The 20182-nt window shown below is 39.1% G+C and overlaps 1 long non-coding RNA gene across 1 annotated transcript in view; it reads left to right on the forward strand.

Moving 5' to 3' along the window:
* Positions 1-207: 207 nt before the first annotated feature.
* Positions 208-20182, forward strand: part of LOC115436221 (uncharacterized) — a 68321-nt gene continuing 48346 nt past the window's right edge. The window contains exon 1 of the long non-coding RNA XR_003937792.1: positions 208-272. This is a non-coding gene — a long non-coding RNA (uncharacterized LOC115436221). The remainder of the gene's footprint in view (positions 273-20182) is intronic.

Here is a 20182-nt window from a genome sequence, read left to right on the forward strand (position 1 = left end):
TTTTATTGTTTGATTTTTTTATTTGTGTATTGTTTTTTATTTATTTTTGTTCCATATGTTTTATATTATGTCTGCGTCCGAAATAAACTAAGCTAACCTAGTCACATAAGAACGGTTAAATATAGAGAAAAATTCATTTGGGAAGTGCTCCAAAAGTAGGACTGGGTCCTTATGGGTTAAAGCAGTAGTTTTATGACAAGAACATGGCTGTCCATGTGACTGTAGAGCAGCGGTCACCAGCCCTGGTCCTTCAGATCCACTATCCTGCATGTGTTAGTTGTGTCCCTCTTCCAAAAACACCTGACCGTCATGTTCAGGCTTCTGCAGAGCTGGACCATAGGTCTATCAGGTGTGTTGGAAGAGTGTTTACTACCACTGCAGTTGGCTCATGTTTCTGTTTGGAGCTACAAACAAACAAACAAACAAACAAACAAACAAACAAACAAACAAACAAACAAACAAACAAACAAACAGGTTTTACAGTTTAGTGTCACTTCAGTACATGTTCAAAAGTGTTCAAAGACAGAGGGCCATCCCATAATAGATGAACACAGGTTTCATGTTCTAATAAATATTCAGTCAGAAAAAAAGCTGCTCCCAGAAAACAGCTGAGCTGAAGGGAATCAGAGCCTGAATGTCCAGGTGTGGATGTGAGGAGTAGTTCAGGGACATCTGTACAACTCAGTGTCAGAAATACTTATGCATGAGGATCTGAGAGGGACAGTGGTGTTTCTGAACTGGTTTCACTACCAAACACAGGCCTGCCGAAAAATCAATATCCATTTACACTTATGCTGCATTTAGAATATTTTTTATTGCTTTTGGTTGCATCATACAGTCTTTTCCCACAGAGAATAAAGACCTGAAGTGCTCTTAAATGTCCTAACGAAAAGAGCAATTCTGCAGCTTATAGCATTTTGATACATTATGTCAGATTAAAACGGACAAATCAACCAGTCAAAGCAATTTTACGAAGCAAAAACTGCCACCCATGTGTGATTGTAGTGGTTCAGAAAAAAGTGATTTAGTTGAAATCGCAAAATTGCTGCTTACATGTGGAAACAGAGGGGAAATATCTGTACGACAGTGGACAGGACATGAAAACCCAGGATAAGTCGGTTAAAATTATAACAAAATAAGCCAACCGTGGTTGTCTCTTCAAGTCTTTGCTAGTTTATTTTTTTTTTATTTTTAATTTTGAATCAACATTTAAAATCAAAAACAAGGAAAAACATAAAAGAACATTTTTTTGAAAAGCACCAGGATGAAGTTAAACTTCCCACTCCCACCCCTTTTGTTAATGACCATAAAGTCTCATTTCAGCTCCTCAAAGTAACTTCACAAGTCTTAAACTGGATTTATGGTTGTGCGGACGTCATGTGTCACTACCCACACCATTGCTTTCGGCAGCCCCATGTTGGCCCACATAACCTTCCAGATTGTAACTATGTGGCACGGCAAAACCGACACACCTCCTGGTTGGTCAGTTTATGATCATGTGACGCCAGGTCTACACAGCAACAAATGTTGTGGGGTTCCACCGAATATAGTTGATTTGTTTTTGTTCATTACTGATTTCACTTTTGTTCTTGTCTGTTATTTTTTGCTCCTGACAAACCTGTGTGGTTACGCACATGAATAAACCCACATAATTTAACAAAGTGTGCCTTTATTTGATCAGTATAATTAATAATTATTAGATTTTGGTATTCCCTGTTGGTTAACCTTTTTCCTAATCTCCTACGTTGCCTCTCTCTGTCGTTTACGCTGTAATACTTTTAAAAGAACTTTGATATCTCCGTTGACTTCTACGAGCTTACAAAGACACTGCTCCATGTCGGCCGCTATTGTTCTAAAACAGGAAATGCCTGCCGGAAGATGTCGAAACCATGGAAACAGAGTTGTTTCCATGCACTACTGCCACCTTCTGATTTGGAAGGGAAACTGCAACACTTTCTAAAAACGACGTTGCTAGAGTACCCTGGAGTGTGACAGCACATGACGCTAACGTCAGATACAGGGGCGCCGATACCAACTGTGGGCCCCATGAGAGCATAAACATTGTGGACCCGTCATAAAATCAGTATCTTCTCAATCTGTCGGTGGGGGTGGTGAAACAAACATGCCTCTATTATACAGGTGCAGCTCAAAAAATTTGAATATCATGAAAAAGTTCAATATTTTTTGTCACTCACTTCAGAAAGGTAAACCCATATATTATATAAACTCATTAGACACAGAGTGAAATATTTGAAGCCTTATTTCTTGACATTTTGATGCTTATGGCTTACAGACAATGAAAACCCACAACTCTGTGTCTCAGAAAATTAGAACATTGCATAAAATCAATTAAAAAGGATATTTTAAACATAAATGTCAGGCTTCTGAGAAGTCGGTTCATTTCTGTGTACTCAGGACTTGGTTGTTCCCCCTTTCACTTTCTGAAATGAGTGACAAAAAATATTGAACTTTTTCATGATATTCTAATTTTTGGAGCTGCACCTGTACAATGGAGCTTACATGAAATTTTCACAACTTCTAACCTGTGTTCACTGGACCCCTCCACCGTTCTATGCCCCCCCCCCACAAATGCTGGATCCCATGAATTCGTCATGTTTACCCCCCCCCCCCCCCTTATCGGCACCCCAGGTCAAATACAGCGTACCTACGTGACACAGAGCGATGCATGACCATAAATCCAGCCGTACACAAATCCAAAAGCAGTTTTCCCTCCAGTATTCGTCTCCATGCTTCACTCACTCGCTGCTCATTGAACAGTCAATACAACACAGAAACCACTCGCCTTCACCGGTGTTCAACTCTTGCCTGTTTGCTGCCTCCTTTCATCTTTGATATCAAGCTAACCGACCTGTCTGAAAGCATTTGTTTTTACCATTCCATGCAATAAATCCATGAACTGCTGGCCTACATTTAATGGCACAGACCTAAACGCAGACGTCAAACTCCTATTATATCACCTCGGTTCCCATGATAAAAGCCAAATGTACGAACCGGTGGCATGGACTGGTCCAAAAGGAGAAAAACATCTATTGTGGAATAGAAGAAAAGAGGAGCACTGGCCTTGGATGAAGTATATGCTCCCCAGGTGCAGTTAAAGTAGAGTTTTTCCAGGTTTTTTGTGCACAAACAGCTGATAGGGAGCTCATGCTACTGGTGTCCTGAGCCTCCATGACTGGATCTGTGATTTTAGGTGTGAGTGTTTGAGGTTATCTTTAAAACTAAATAAAGTTTTTCTCTCCAGGTGTCCACCTTAATTATTGATCTCATTTACATGACCATAAAAATAAAAAAATAACACAAGTAACCGAATAATGCGGCACATAATGAACAAGAAGTTCAGTTTAATGGCGGACATTGTGGAGCTCAACTGATTAACCATTAAAAGCAGCAAAGACGAACACTGTATTGGTTCTAGTACTGGCAAATGCAAAATGGCCAGTTTGGTTTAAAGGGGTTATATTGTGCTAAACCCACTTTTCTTGTGTATTTGGACCCTAATAGTTCATACAGTTTGAATCTGAACCCTCCAGATGCTGTAAATCTACCGTTATATTCATTCCTGCAAAAATCGAGTGGATTTCTACAACCTGTTTTAATTCCTGCTTAATTTTATATGTTTTATAACTAGTTACGTCACGACATTTGCACATAGAAGGTCAAGACTTTCGACAAACATTTCTCAGAGTACGACATAACTGTTCATCATCAGCAGCGGTTGTAGTAAAAACTGAAAATATGTCCAAACTTCGAGCTGATTACTTACAATGTTCAGTTGTTGGTTGTATTAACGAACAGAAGTGGCTGAACGGGACAGAGAACCACGGTCAACAACCTGGAAGGGGGTGGGGTCATGTGCATTTAAAGGGCCAGCGCTCCAAACCACCTTTCAGGTGTCATTAGTCAGAAATAGGGTTGAAGATGGACCTGTGGGGTTGGATTAATGAAGAATTCAGAGCCAAGCAGAGCATTTACAGTTTATGGAGACCACAGGGAAATGTTTCAAAAGGCAGAATTCCATTTACAAAAGCAAAATATCACTCCTTTAATTAGGGATGGGAATCGTTAAGAATTTAATGATTCCAATTCCATTATCGGTTTTGCTTACTGATCCAATTCCTTATGGATTCTCTTATCGATTCTCATTGGGTGAGGGAATAAAAGAGTACAAACAGGTGTGTTTGCATTAACTGTCTGTTATATTTCCATCTGCACAGAAAATAGAACATATACAGTATGAACAAATACAAAAACAGATGATGCTTTACTAATTCCTCTATTGCCGCATTTCTACTACATGGAACTGGTTCAACTCGGCTCATCTCCTGTTGTTGTGCACCTCATTTCCTTTCCCCTACCTTCAGAAACTTGTATTTGGGTACGACGTTTGTTGCCCGCACCGGAACCATTCACTCTGCCGCTACATTCACAAGCGTCGCTAAGTAGTGAATCAAATACATGACATTCCTGTAAATGAATCATTTGAGCAGATTGGAGGGATTCCACCCTTTTGAAGACATGGAAGCTTTGACAGTGTTCCAGTGGACCTGGTGTGGTCTGTTTGGACCTGGTGTGGTCTGTTTGGACCTGGTGTGGTCTGTTTGGACCTGGTGTCGTCTGCTTGGACCTGGTGTCGTCTGCTTGGACCTGGTGTGGTCTGTTTGGACCTGGTGTGGTCTGTTTGGACCTGGTGTGGTTTGTTTAGACCTGGTGTGGTCTGTTTAGACCTGGTGTGGTCTGTTTGGACCTGGTGTGGTCTGTTTGGACCTGGTGTGGTCTGTTTGGACCTGGTGTGGTCTGTTTAGACCTGGTGTGGTTTGTTTAGACCTGGTGTGGTCTGTTTGGACCTGGTGTGGTCTGTTTGGACCTGGTGTGGTCTGTTTAGACCTGGTGTGGTCTGTTTGGACCTGGTGTGGTCTGTTTAGACCTGGTGTGGTCTGTTTAGACCTGGTGTGGTCTGTTTAGACCTGGTGTGGTCTGTTTGGACCTGGTGTGGTCTGTTTGGACCTGGTGTGGTCTGTTTGGACCTGGTGTGGTCTGTGTAGACCTGGTGTGGTCTGTGTAGACCTGGTGTGGTCTGTTTGGACCTGGTGTGGTCTGTGTAGACCTGGTGTGGTTTGTTTAGACCTGGTGTGGTCTGTGTAGACCTGGTGTGGTCTGTTTGGACCTGGTGTGGTCTGTTTGGACCTGGTGTGGTCTGTGTAGACCTGGTGTGGTCTGTTTAGACCTGGTGTGGTCTGTTTGGACCTGGTGTGGTCTGTTTGGACCTGGTGTGGTCTGTTTAGACCTGGTGTGGTCTGTTTAGACCTGGTGTGGTCTGTTTGGACCTGGTGTGGTCTGTTTAGACCTGGTGTGGTCTGTTTGGACCTGGTGTGGTCTGTTTGGACCTGGTGTGGTTTGTTTAGACCTGGTGTGGTCTGTTTGGACCTGGTGTGGTCTGTGTAGACCTGGTGTGGTCTGTGTAGACCTGGTGTGGTCTGTTTGGACCTGGTGTGGTCTGTGTAGACCTGGTGTGGTTTGTTTAGACCTGGTGTGGTCTGTGTAGACCTGGTGTGGTCTGTTTGGACCTGGTGTGGTCTGTGTAGACCTGATGTGGTCTGTGTAGACCTGGTGTGGTTTGTTTGGACCTGGTGTGGTCTGTTTGGACCTGGTGTGGTCTGTGTAGACCTGGTGTGGTTTGTTTAGACCGTTTCTGCCTCATCTCCATGTTGTCTACGTTCTGACCAAAACAATGCAGCGTACGTGTGACGTCATCGCGCATGCGCAGCGAAGGCAGAATCGATAAGCAGAATCGTTAAGCAGGCAGCCAAACGATTCCAAGGAATCGAGCTACTGGGAACCAGTTCACAAAAAGAACCGGTTCTCGATTCCCATCCCTACCTTTAAGACACTGACTTGTTGAAATTTGCTCCCTGTGCGACGTATAGAAGTACAAGACTTAGACCACAGTGCATGCTCCATGTGTGAGTTCACATGAACCATAAAAGTCCTGTATTCTACACACTACAGTGACATATGGAGCTGAAATGAGACAGATGTTGAGAACCTAAAGAAATGGGATGTGTTGACAACCACAGCCTAAAAACCCAAAACACAAAAGAAAAGTAAAACAGCTGGTTTAAACAGTATGTTTATCTGCTCTAATGAAAACTTGCTAATGTGAGCATGTCTGAATGAACAGCGTAGGATCTAAATTGCTTAATTCCAAGGCCAGTAGAATTTTATGAGCCGAGTACACTTCATTGGGTTAAATGTTAAGAAGAAAAAAAAACAAAGACAAAACCCATCAGGGCCGTCATTAACCACAGCATCGTGGCCTCTGGGGAAACAGCTGAGGACATACGTCTGCATGTTCTCTCTTTCTAGCTCCTAGGTATTTTCATTGTGTTCCTATAAACATAGGGGAGAAATAAATAAAGTCCCTACTTGTTCTTTTCAATTTAGATGATAGAAAACAAAAATACACTATACTATTTAATAAAGGAAACAATTAGGAATCAAACTTGTGCAGGTAAGCTCAGTTATGGACCTACTTTTAAGGATACATGACTATGATGGGATGTAATCTGGAGACACAGTGAAGGAGCAAAGTACAGGAATTAACCCTTGAAGACCTCATAGCCTCTGGTCGTGAAACTGTCAATAACTTCTGAACCACATCAATGCATGTAAAAATATTCAGGTAAATGCAGTTTGCACATTGTACTTCATTGAGTTGTCAGTTGTGCTACTGAAAAATGCGGTTTTAAGAGTTACAAGATTCATCTTCAAGTTTATTTCGGTTGAACCTTCATTTTGTGTTTCATTATTGGAGTTTGGAGTTTGTTCATTTTTTAAAAACTCATTTTTAACTCATTAAGACCCAAACTACGAACAGTAACCAAAAGCATCTACTGATGTAAAATGTTTAATAACTTCTGAACCACTAAACCTTTAAATCCATGTAAATAACTGGTGTAAAATACAGTTTGTCATCTTTTCATGGTCATCAGATATGACCCATTTGAACATTCAGAGGCTCCGTAGTTACCGTGGAAACACCGTCATCTTCTACAACATTGATTCACCAGTAAAACCCATGGAGTTGGATCAATGACAGTGGATGGACACACTGGGTTTATGTCCAGTTATTGATATCTTTGCTTAAAATGTCTTTTATGAACATCTACATGATCAGTGAATTCAATGTAAGAAAATACTTGATTTTCACTGAAAATTCACAAAATACAAAGTACCATTTATTACAATAAATGGTGATAAATGACTTAAGAATGGCTAGAGAGAGAAAGTCATTTGGGAACTACCTCCAAAGTCACACTGGGTCTTATGGGTTAAAAAATGAGTAGCTACTCACCTTATCAGTTAAAGAATAAACAAGATTAGATACAAGATTCATGTTCAAGTTTATTTTGGTAGAAACTTCAGTTTCTGTTTCATTATTGGAGTTTGGAGTTTGTTCATTTCTTAAAAACTCATTTTTAACTCATTAAGACCCAAACCACGAACGGTAACCAAAAGCATCTACTGATGTAAAATGTCTAATAACTTCTGAACACTAAACCTTTAAATCCATGTAAATAATTGGTGTAAAATGCAGTTCTTCATCTTTTCATGGTCTTCAGATATGACCCATTTGGACATTCAGAGGCTCAGTAGTTACCATGGAAACACCGTCATCTTCTACAACTTAATCACACTCCATGGATTTTACTAGCGAATCAATAACAGTGGTCATAGATGATTGGATTCTCATTAATTTTATGATACATTTTGTTGTAAAAGTCACTCTTTTCTTTTTTTTATTGTGGTCTAAGATGTGACCTGTAAATTCACTGAGTTTTTATGAATATCTACATGGTCAATAGTAGGAAAAGTTTTTTATATACATTATATGGTATATATTTACAGAATAACACTGTTTGACTTTCATACTATCAGCAGAGCATGTCACCTTTAGAAGCACGGTTAATAACAATAATAATAATAATAATAATAATAATAATAATAATAATAATAATAATAAAAAACCATCTTGACTAAAGTGCTGATGCATGTGCGTTGTAGTTTGCATACTTTCACTTGTGTGTATTTTAAGATATTTCACTCTATTCTGTGTAAAGGTAGTAATTCTGAGGCCAAATAAGGGTTGAAATTCTATAAAGACATGATGGTGCTCTGGGGGTTTTGTCCAATTTCCATAAATATTCTTATAAAACTCCAAGTCCTGCAATGTAGATCCCTTTAACTGCTAATTTGCTTCACCAAATATGGTTCATATACTCTGTGATTTCTGTAAAATTCATATACGTTACCTTGGGGGAATATAAACGCTTTATTTATTCCATACAGTGAAACAGTGAATAGGATAAAGTAGGTATAAGTTTATGGTTGACCCGTTGTAATGGCTTTTATGAAACTAAAGAAGATACCTTTGGTAAAATATCATCATGAAACTTATAAGTGCCTTTAAAGTAACAGTTAGAATTATTGTGTGTTGTACTGTGTCTGAGTCTATCATGGTATGGTTGCAGGGCAGGTTCAGGTGAGACAAACAGAATTTTCCATCGTTTTAGTCATATATGACTGCGACGGCAGCACAGAACCACAGGAAAAGATTTAATCATTAACCCATAAGGACCCAGTGCTACTTATGACAGTTCGCAAAAGAATTTCTCTCTATATTACCACATTCTTTAGTTGATTTATTGTGATATTATCCTCTTTACTTTGCATTTCTTCAGTGAAAATCAAGTATTTTCCTATGTTTAATTCACTGATCATATAGATGTTCATTAAAGCTCAGTAAATTCAACGGTATATATCAGAAACAGAGAAAACTGGAGAAATAGTGACTTTTTCAGCAAAATCTATCATTAACTGAACATAAATCAAGTGTCTCCATCCACTGTCATTGATTCACCAGTAAAACCCATGGCATTTGAGCAATGTTTGTAGAAGATGAAGGTGTTTCCACGTTCACTATGGAGCCTCTGAATGTCCAAATGGGTCCTATCTGATGACCACGGAAAGATGACAACTGTATTTTACACCAGTTATTTACATGTGTTGATAGGATTAATGGAGCAACAGGAATTAAACAGTTTAGATCAGCAGATGGTTTTGGACAACAGTGGATGTTGGGTCTTTAAGGGTAACCTTTTAGAGGTCCCTCATAGAAATAGAAATCCTACTATACTGGACGTTCTGTGTCCAAACACGTCTTTGTCCGACGTCTGTCCCAATGTTGCAGCAAGGGAGGACGTACGGGTGCAATGCCACTGTTGCACCACGGGAGGGCGCTATCGTACAATGGCACCACGGGTCCAATGCTGCTAGTACTATAAATATATAAATTCAAAACTAAAGCCTTAGGTGTCATTGGAGGATATCACAAGACTATTACTTTAGTGAACTTTTTCAAATTTTTTTATTGTCATGTAGAAAATCAAGGTCAATGAAGTTACCGTATTTGGTTCTTGCCTGTATGTGGCAAAAAAAAAAAAAAAATCCAAGAAGTAAATATATTAAAACAAAATGTATGCAATGTCAAAGGTACATGTATTTTACAAGAATTGGAAGATCATCAGTGCTGGTCCAGACCCCTGTCCACATCTACATGATCCCTTTGAACATCATTTCCTACTTTAGTACCAGTACTGCATGGTACCAAACAAAGCAGGTGCAAACATCCACTGTTGTCCAAAACCATCTGCTGATCTAAACTGTTTAATTCCTGTTGCTCCATTAATCCTATCAACACATGTAAATAACTGGTGTAAAATACAGTTTGTCATCTTTCCGTGGTCATCAGATATGACGCATTTGGACATTCAGAGGCTCCGTAGTGAACGTGGGAAACACCTTCATCTTCTACAAACATTGCTCAAATGCCATGGGTTTTACTGGTGAATCATGACAGTGGATGGAGACACTTGATTTATGTTCAGTTAATGATAGATTTTGCTGAAAAAGTCACTATTTCTCCAGTTTTCTCTGTTTCTGATATAATAACCTTTGGATTTACTGAGCTTTAATGAACATCTATATGATCAGTGAATTAAACATAGGAAAATACTTGATTTTCACTGAAGAAATGCAAAGTAAAGAGGATAATATCACAATAAATCAACTAAAGAATGTGGTAATATAGAGAGAAATTCATTTGCGAACTGTCATAAGTAGCACTGGGTCCTTATGGGTAATGATTAAATCTTTTCCTGTGGTTCTGTGCTGCCGTCACAGTCATATATGACTAAAACGATGGAAAATTCTGTTTGCGTCACTATGCATGCAGAGGTGGACCTGACAGACCCTGGAGACCACATTAGACCTGAGACTGTGGACTCACTATCCTCACTGGAACTGTTGCTGCCACTGTCTTGTCATGTATAAATTAAAAGTAGTCACTTGTCCGATAAAGGGTAAGGGTGGAGGTTCACATCTCCACTCAAACACTGGTGTATCAAGACATTGTCCTAAACGGTCTGCCTTCAGTCCTCGGTTCAGATGAGGTCTCAGGACAATAGTTCAATAGGATACATCAAACCAACATCAAAAAGTCCAACACCACACAAACACTGTGATCTATAACCGACTGAGGTAGTTACAGAGGTTTCTCCAGACATTTGGAGATTTAGAGGTTTCCATCTAGTCCAGATCAATTCAGACTCATTGGGTGGGTCACCGCTGTCCTGCTCCATTTCCACAACACAGTGTTCAGATGCAGGAAGTTAATAGCTCATATCAATCACCGCCAAAATCAGTTCCATGGCACCGTCATTGATCGTCAGTCAGCGGCAGGGATGAATGGCATTTGGGGAATGTTGAGGGACCAAGCCACGGGGTTTGTGCGGCTGAGGAGTGAAACGTCGGGGAGTGCTCACGGACTGAAAGCTTTATTGCTGAATGTGTCTTCAATCAATGAGCCGAAATTTACTGCAGAGCTGATACAGGATGGTGCACACCAAACCGAGACCTCCATAAAACAACGCTATAAATCATACAGAAACATTACGGGTGATACAATTGCCAGGAGTATATGAGTGTTTTTTAGAATGTTATGGACTTTATTTAGTCCGACTTTTTTTTTATTTCAGTGTTTTAGGGCGCTTTCACACAGCGTACTCCAGTCTGTACCGTACTTGGATACGTTCACACCCTTTAACGCGGCCCATGCTTGAGTACGAGTGGGTGTTACAGGGTCCAAACAGTAGGTGGCGGTGTGGAAGGAATTCTGTCGCTATCCATTAAAGGTGAAAGTCAGAAGGAAGACAAACCCTTACGTCATCAACTGAGCAACTGTTCTGTTCGTTGTTTGGTACAATGTCGGCAATACTTGTCTATCTGTTAGCCTGTTTGAGGCAAAGTGAAGAAGAGCGACCTTCATTGTCCCTGATTTATCACAGAGTGGTTCGGTTCGGAAAGGTGAGCTCTTGGCCGTGCAATCACACTACAATACGTTACATTCTGGTATACTCAAGTAATTACACACGTTATGACAGAAACTGGTATTAATGACAACATATTTCACAATTCTACTTAATCAGTAACTGTATGGCTATTCGTACTTATTTTAATTACTACACTGTAAGCCCAGAATTTGTATTTTACTAAAATGCTTTAATTACAGTGCACTTAAATGATTTAAGTTTTATGATGTTACTATAAAATGTTTCAGTATATTCTACTAATTTGTAGACATAGTTGAAAGTACAAAAAAGTTTAAGTTAAATGGAATTAAATCACTAAGTTTTAGTCCTGACCACACCTTTTTATCTTCGCATCTGCATTGTGGGTATGGGCATGTTGTTGAAAATGTGTTGTTTTTCTGTGCAGGGGTTCAGCGGGGTTGTTTTTGTATTTTTGTACAGCTGCACCATGAGTCAGAGCCAGAGGAAGAACCTATGGCTTTAATGTTCATCTGAGACTGTTATTGTACAATGGAAATCTAACTGTCTTGTCAAATTAAAGCACTCCTTTTACTGGTAAGTGTCATGAGCTAACTTCCATTCATGATACAACATATTGTTGAGTAATTTTATAATTATTTTGGTCAGGACTAGGATTTTGAGTTTGATTAACTTAAAAAAAAAGTTGTTTAATCAATGATAAATTAATCTGGCTGCAATTGAGAAACCTTAGTCCATGTAAGCTAAAATGCTGAGTTGAATGGTGGATAGTGGGTTGATTCTTTAAACAGATTTAAAGTACAATAACTTGTCTTTTGGTGTTTTCTACTTAATAGTTTAAGTTCAATACTTTTCACATTAAAGTTGAACGTATTTAAACCAATTGATTAGTCAATCATTACTCAAATCAATTTAAGTGCAATCACTTGCCTCAATTTTTGAGTAAACTCTACTTATCCAGGCTTACAGTGTAGTACTTTACTTTAATTTATACTCTATATCAACTGAGGTATATTCAATGCAAGCCATGAGTGATCGCCCATAATCTATAATCTCTATATACATGCAAAATTCCAAAAGCTTGTGTGTTCTGGAGATCGTAAGGGAATTTTCCTGATAAGAACACCTGTCAGGTTTTTTTCACACTTACTTGCATGAAAAGGTTTTAAGTAAGATTATTAATTTGTTTGTGGATCAAACCCCCCAGAGGGGGGATAAGGTGGTATCTAAAAATGATATTTAAAAGTAAAAAGAATTTTAATATTGTGATTCTCATTTTCCCAAAGTATCAGTTCAGTATCACCATCTGTTCCATTCCATTTCACTTCAGATGTTTGGATAAGGCTAAGTGTGTGTGTCACTTTCTCGTAAATGGTGTCCCAGGTCATCGTGACCTGGAAAGTTGGTGTGGGAACAGGAAATCAGAGGAAGTCCCACAAAGCTATATCCAAAACAAAGTCATACTAAGAATCATTATTTGGCCAAAAGGAGTGTATCATGCACGTGGTGAATGGTCAGTTCCTTTATGGCAGTAAGCTCTGGTGTAAAAGTCGAGTGTCAAATAAAGGAGGGGGGCCCTCCCAGATCAGCATTTCCTCTGGTTTGACTTTTCTTCTGAACTATTCACAACAATCTGAGATCTTTTTCAGGACACAACAGGAGCACCGTCTACGGTTCCTGGTGATTCGCTCCACATCCATTCTCAGGCACAGATTGCGTTCACACTGCAACATACCATACTGACTCAGTCAATCCAATTTATTTATATAGCACCAAATCATAACAAAACTTATCTCATGACACCTTACATATTGAGTTGGTCCAAACTAGACTCTGGGCCAATTTACAGAAACCAACAGAATCCTCCAGGAGCCAACACTAGTGACTGGAGACAGTGGAAGGAAAACTCCCTTTAACAGCAGAAACCTGGAGCAGAGCCAGACTGAGGAGGATGGACATCTGCCTGGACCAGTCAGAGTCCACGTAGTCCGTACCCAGGACTACCTTCTCAGCTGGACTCGGGTACAGTACTCATGCATGGAGCGTTTTGCGTTCACATGGATAAAATTAAGCAGTATTTTGGGGTCAAACGTACTGGGCTAATGGACTCGGGTACAAAGTGTGAAAACGCCCTTATTTCTCTTAATACGAGGGAGGATGAGACATCTTTGCATCTGTCGGTCATGTTTATTTTTTTTAAACTAATGTTGCACACTTTTGTCATTTGTATTTGAGAATTGCCTTTTGTCATGTTTTTGTGCATCTGTGTTGCCCATTATGCCATTTGTAATCATTTCATTCCCGGAAAGAACTCGAAACACATTCAATATTTTTCCAGTGAACTGCTCGACAAACTCCTTGACTCCTCTCCTGTTGATGGGCAAACTCAATCAGTTATGAGTGCCACTTTCAAACGCTGTGGGGGGCCGGGGGATATGTCATCCTTTTGCAGTTGATTTGGTTTTAATTTTCCAAGCATAATGAGGGAAAACTGCCAAGATGGTTAGATGAAAATATCCATGATTGTAATGTATGATTAGGCACTTATTCTTGTCCACAATGAACCAATTAATAGTTCTCATTTTATGACACAACTGGAGCCAAGTCTGAAAGAAGTGCTAATGTTTTGTTACTCATGCTAATGCTAGGTACTGTGTGTATTAGGATGGGCAAAATACATAAACTGAATTTCCCTATAGGGATAATACAGTAATTCAACCTTTAACAAAAACTAAAACTACAGCTCTATTTAGTGTTTACGTCGTTGAGGGGCTCATTGTAGCTTTCTATGTCAATTAACACTGCTAGTTTAAATGTATTTAGCTTTCACAAATACGAAACAACAGTACTGCCTTGTTGCTTTTGCTTATTTTCAGAAATGATTTACACATTACTTTATTATTTTGGTTTTGTGTAGTATAAAGTTAACGCATATTCTCTGTTACTAAAATACAAACCAATCAGACAGTAAAACTAGCTACAGTCATCTCACACATACACTAGCATCAGTATTTACAACCAATGTGACCAAATATACATGCCAGTCCAAAAAGTACCATTTCAAAGATACTTTCACTGGACAACTGCTGCAGTGATTAAATACATTTTAACTGCAGCTAATTCTTTAACCCTTTAACTGATGCCATGAGTAGCTTCTCATTTCTTAACCCATAAAGACCCAGTGTGACTTTGGATGTAGTTCCCAAATGAATTTTTCTCTCTATTTAAGCATTCTTAAGTCATTTATCACCATTTATTGTAATAAATGGTACTTTATATTTTGTGAATTTTCAGTGAAAATCAAGTATTTTCTTACATTGAACTGACTGATCATGTAGATGTTCACAAAAGCTCACATTAAAGTTGAGGGTTATTATAACAGAAACAGAGAAAACTGAAGAAAAACTGACGTTTTAAGCAAAGATATCAATAACTCAACATAAACCCAGTGTGTCCATCCACTGTCACTGATCCAACTCCATGGGTTTGACTGGTGAATCAATGCTGTAGAAGATGATGGTGTTTCCATGGTAACTACAGAGCCTCTGAACGTCCAAATAGGTCATATGTGATGACCATGAAAAGATGAAGAACTGTATTTTACACCGATTATTGACATCTAATGATAGGATTAGTGGATCAATAACACTGGGTTACAAAAAATGTTTTTTGCAAGTTGTCTAGGTTTTTTTCAACTGAATTCGGACCATTTTGCACCGCTAAATCCAAAATGACACTTGTTTTTTCTCAATCAGGTCAGGTTTTTTTGCTAATTTGATTTTGAAAATTTGATCTTCTCACAAAATTGATTACATTTTTGTGACTTTATCAGTTGATTTTTTATATAGTTCTCACCCAAATAGGTTTAAGAGAAAAAAAAATCATTTTCTGACAGGATGTATTTATTATTTATTAGTTATTATGTATTCACTGCAGATGTAGCAGAATACGTCAGGCTTATTTTTGCCAGATCTTCTAGTCGAAGCCATTTCATTCACCCTGTAATATTAAAAAAAAACATCATAACTTGGCAAAAGTAAATCTTCAGAACTCCTTATGGCAAGAAATATGAAAGAAGTTTGTATCATATGATGTGAAAATGCCCATAAATGTAAGCAAAAATGTTCAAAAGCCAATATGGTAGCATAGTTCAGAAAGTTGACCTGATTGAGCAAAATGAATGTGATTTTTGGATTTCAGCACACCAAAATTATCCTAAATCAGCTCAAAAACTGAAACAATACATTTGTTGTTGACCAGTGTAATTATTTAACATTTTATGTCAGTAGATGTAGGGGCTGTGTTATGATCTGGGGTGGATTCAGTTTGTCAGGTCTACAGGGTGGGGAAGCAAAATGTACAATATTTTGAGGCAGGGATTGAAAGACCAGTGTATGAACCAATTAGTTTATTGAAAGTCATGAGAATTAAATCTTCAAATCCTATTTTACTGCATTTCTAACGCCTTGTTGTCTACCTAAGTTCAATTGCCATTTTTCTCTGGATTGGTTGGATCCTTTAGGATTTGGATTTGAGAGCTTTAATAAAAGCTTTGGTACGTTTTTTGTTGCTTCCCTCCACTTCCAGACTTTCTGGTAATAGTTTTGCTCATAGTCATTCTCTTCTTTCCATTATAAACAGTCTTTATGGACACTCAACTATTTTTGAAATCTCCTTGGGTGTGACGAGTGCATTCAGCAAATCACACACTCTTTGACGTTTGCTTTCCTGATTACTCATATGGGCAAAAGTTTGTGAAAAGGTATGGATAATAGTGTTAGGTATGATTATGACATCAGTATATGTTTGGGTTCAAACACTGACGTAGCGCCTGCTGAGAAAAAAACACTACATGTTCAGTGTACATCTTGCTTCCCCACCCTGTAGGTTCAGCACTGTTCTATGTCCTTAAAATGATATAAAGGTAAAGCTAATGCTAAATATTTCCAATGTTATATTAGTATGTGGGATTGTTTTTGTGTGCGTGTACTTGAATGAAGCTGAAAACCAGACTCTCCATTAGCTTTCTTTCCCACTTAAAAGATATATATATAAAAAACAGTAACAGATTCAAGGGTAAATCTGCAAAACACTGTCATCATTTCCACCCGCCCACCACCCACATGTTCCATCTCCACCATCATGTCACTGTCAGCTGTTCACTGTTTTGTCATTTTTTTCCTGTCTGATCTCACTTTAGATTCTTTTGTCTTCTTTTCTTGTTTTGATATCTATTTCTTATCTATGTCAAAGTCAACGGAGACCCACCTCAGACAAACAGTTTATCTAAATACAGGGTGTCAAACATGCGGCCCGGGGGCCCAAATCCGGCCCGCCAAAGGATCCAATCTGGCCCGTAGGATGGATTTATGAAATACAAAAATTACAATTTACATTCCACATACAGACCAATTAGATCTAAAGTGGGCCAGACAAAGTAAAATACTATTATATTAAACCTATAATAAGGAAAACAGCAAATTTTATCTTTGTTTTAGTGTAAAAAGTAAAATTACATGAAATGTTTATATTAAAAAACTGTTCTTTACAAAAAATGTGAAAAATATGAAATGTCTTAAGATAAATAAATGCAATTTTAACCAATATTCTGCCTGTTATTAAATGTTTTGTGCATTTGTAATTATAATGTAAATTGTAATGCACACGTGTAAAATGATAAACTGTTAATCTGAGGCATAATACTGTTAATTTGCACTTGTTTTCTTAAAATGTTTCCCGTTGTTGAGGTTATTCAGATTTTTGTAGATGTAAACATTATCATAACTTATTTGACTTTTTTCACTGTTATTATTTTACTGGTCCGGCCCACTGGAGATCCTATTGGGCTGAATGTGGCCCCTGAAGTAAAAATGAGTTGACACCCCTGATCTAAATGGTACCTGAAGTGCAAACTATTTCCTGCTACTGTTTAAAGGCACGAAACTGGAAATGATACCAAAATCCTACAACGGGAAAATAATCCCTGGAAATACAGCGGTGTAGTGCTACAGCAGCCAGAGTTTAGAAGAAGTTGTTGAAATGGTGGAGCTGAAAGAAGCTCACATAACATCCCACTGGCGAAAAGTGATTTCAGTGAGTCATCCTCCTGTAAAGTTGGAAAGTGTGGTTCAGTGATGACTCTATAGTAGCGAGAAAGTGTTACCAAAATAGGAGCGTGACTGTTCAGTAACAGGGTGAATAATAGACGGGCTAAGTCAGGGACTGGAGTTTTTCAGGAGGCAGGAAACCTGGGAGTAGGTAAGGAAAGGTCAACCCAAACACAAAGCCTGAAGGAGTCCAGTCCAGTAAGAGAAAAAAAAAACCCATGAAGAAACACTGGGTACATGTTCTAAACTGACAGGAACTACAGGGAAAGAGCGGACGTGGTCGTTATTAGTGCACGGGAACAGGTGGGGGTAAGTGGAGGCTGGAACGATGGAAGGAAACTGCAAGTGACGAAGAGGAAAGTGGAAAACTACAGAGAGGGACAGTGAGAATGGATGGGTCCGAGACCAGGAGGTGAGAGTCCAACACAAAATACTGAGTAAAGGCACGGCCTGAACGAACACAAGGAAATACAAAGAGTAGGATCGGAAATAATGGAGGAGTCTGATCGGCTACACACTCTGAAAATGGGCTTTCAGTGTGGTGTTGTCAGTGGTACTACTCTACTACTACATACTACTACGATACTACCTACGACTACTGAGACTACTACTACTGACTTACTACTGATACTACTACTACTGCTACTACTACTCGCTACTACTGCTACTAATACTGCTATTACCTGCTACTACTGCTACTACTACTGCTACTACTGCTACTACTACAGGCTCTACTACTGCCTACTACTACTACCTGCTACTACTGCTACTACTATGCTATGCTACTACTGCTACTACTATTACTACTACTACTACTAGCTATACTACTGCTTACTACTGCTACTACTGATACTACTACTACTACTACATACCACTACTACTACTGCTTACTCCTACTACTCCTACTACTACTGCTACTACTACTACTACTACATAATGATGGATTTCTAACCTAACAGTGTGAGATGCCCTCTGCTGAAAGAAAACATTCTGTTCACGGGTGCCGACCACAGGCCACACTTCAATCGTTCAGAGCTGCTAAATAAATATTTATTTCTCCATTTGTGGGATAGAAATTGAATGAACTCTGCAAACTGTAGGGTCAACGTGTGTCACACTGCGAGAAAAGGTTATGAGTATAGGCTGATGGGTGCTTTCCTCTGCCTCACTGGCGCACTGTTTTTTTTTCATTCACAATTATCAATATTATTGATTACTAATAGATAAATTTAAATCAGCCCTAACAAGTGATCATTGATGTGCAGAGCCCCCCTTTTACATGATTAATGACCAGGAGACGGTAAATACTGATGTCCCAGTTGTAGTTGTCTGTTGTATCGTCCTTCAGTTTACTTCCTCTAAAGTGATCTCAACGATATCGTCCTCATTCTGTTGTCATTACACATTGTGCAGTAGATTCCATCACACAGTTCAGTTGCTTTATGACAATATCACTCATATTTTTATATTTCTTGGTGCTGATAGCCCTCAAAGCCTTGTTTAAAGTCCATGTTAGAAGTTAGTTGGAGCAACTTGGAGGCAAGAACCTCGTCAGCCAAATGGAGCTGTGTGCTAGTTGTAATACCGCTAATGGCCACTAGATGCTCCAGCAAAAAGCCCTGGCTCCCATAGGATTTGGGAGATATATACAGTGTAGGTAAAAGTTCATATTTCTTTATCACAAGTCCTTCCAGTCTTCAGCATTTTATTCAGAATCTCAAAAAAAAAAAAGTGATCCATAACAACCAAATAAAACGCTACAATGTTTCCTCTGCTGGGCTTTGGGTTTGTATTGGAGCTCGCCTACCTCCTGACATTTGGAGTTTCACTTTATTTTCTAAAACACATTCGTCCTGACAGACGTTTGTTGTGGTTAACAGGTTCTACTAACAAAACTAAAAACTGATTCTGTTACGCTGTGCTTGATGAGGTTTAAGCATTTTACAAAACCAGTTGTTAGCATTTAGCATTAGCTCATGTCCGATCCATCACCCTCCCATGACTCCGCCCCTTTTCCCCCAATACGGTCACTTCCAGCTCCAAAAAAACAACATGGCGATGGTCAAATCACAAACTACAGGCTTCAAAACAACAGATCAACTACAAAATGGTGTTGTGGTGATTTTTTCTCTTACAAATATTATGACAGAATCGTTCTCGTCACTGGTCTGCGCTCTCTGAACGTCCTTCCAGTTCGTCTATGACACATTTTGAGTCACATACTGTATTAAAGAGTAAGATGTATGATCTGTTTCCGCAGATCAACACCTTCATTATGTTCCGCGTGAGCTACCCCATTCTCAAGGCTGCTTTCTTATGATGTGATCCAGCATTAAAGCCCTCCACTGGATGATGACACTCATTTTCACCTGTTAAGGTAATCACTCAGCTTTAGCTAATCTCACATCTTCTGGAAAGCTGTTAACTGAGCACGCTGGGAGCTTAGCATCCACACAGGCAGTGGAGTGTTTGCTTGTGTTCTGCGGAGGAGGGAAGGGTGGCATTTTGATTTGATTGGGGATTAAAGGTCATGAAGAAGTATTTAAACGCTCCTGCTAAACTTTGGGCTAATCATTTTTCCACAGCTGTGAGTTGGAGGAGTCGGCAGCGCTCTCAGATCACCGTTGTCACACTGTGTTGTCTCCCACT

Source organism: Sphaeramia orbicularis, chromosome 16 (genome assembly GCF_902148855.1).
Source record: "Sphaeramia orbicularis chromosome 16, fSphaOr1.1, whole genome shotgun sequence".
NCBI classification, from domain to species: Eukaryota; Metazoa; Chordata; class Actinopteri; order Kurtiformes; family Apogonidae; genus Sphaeramia; species Sphaeramia orbicularis.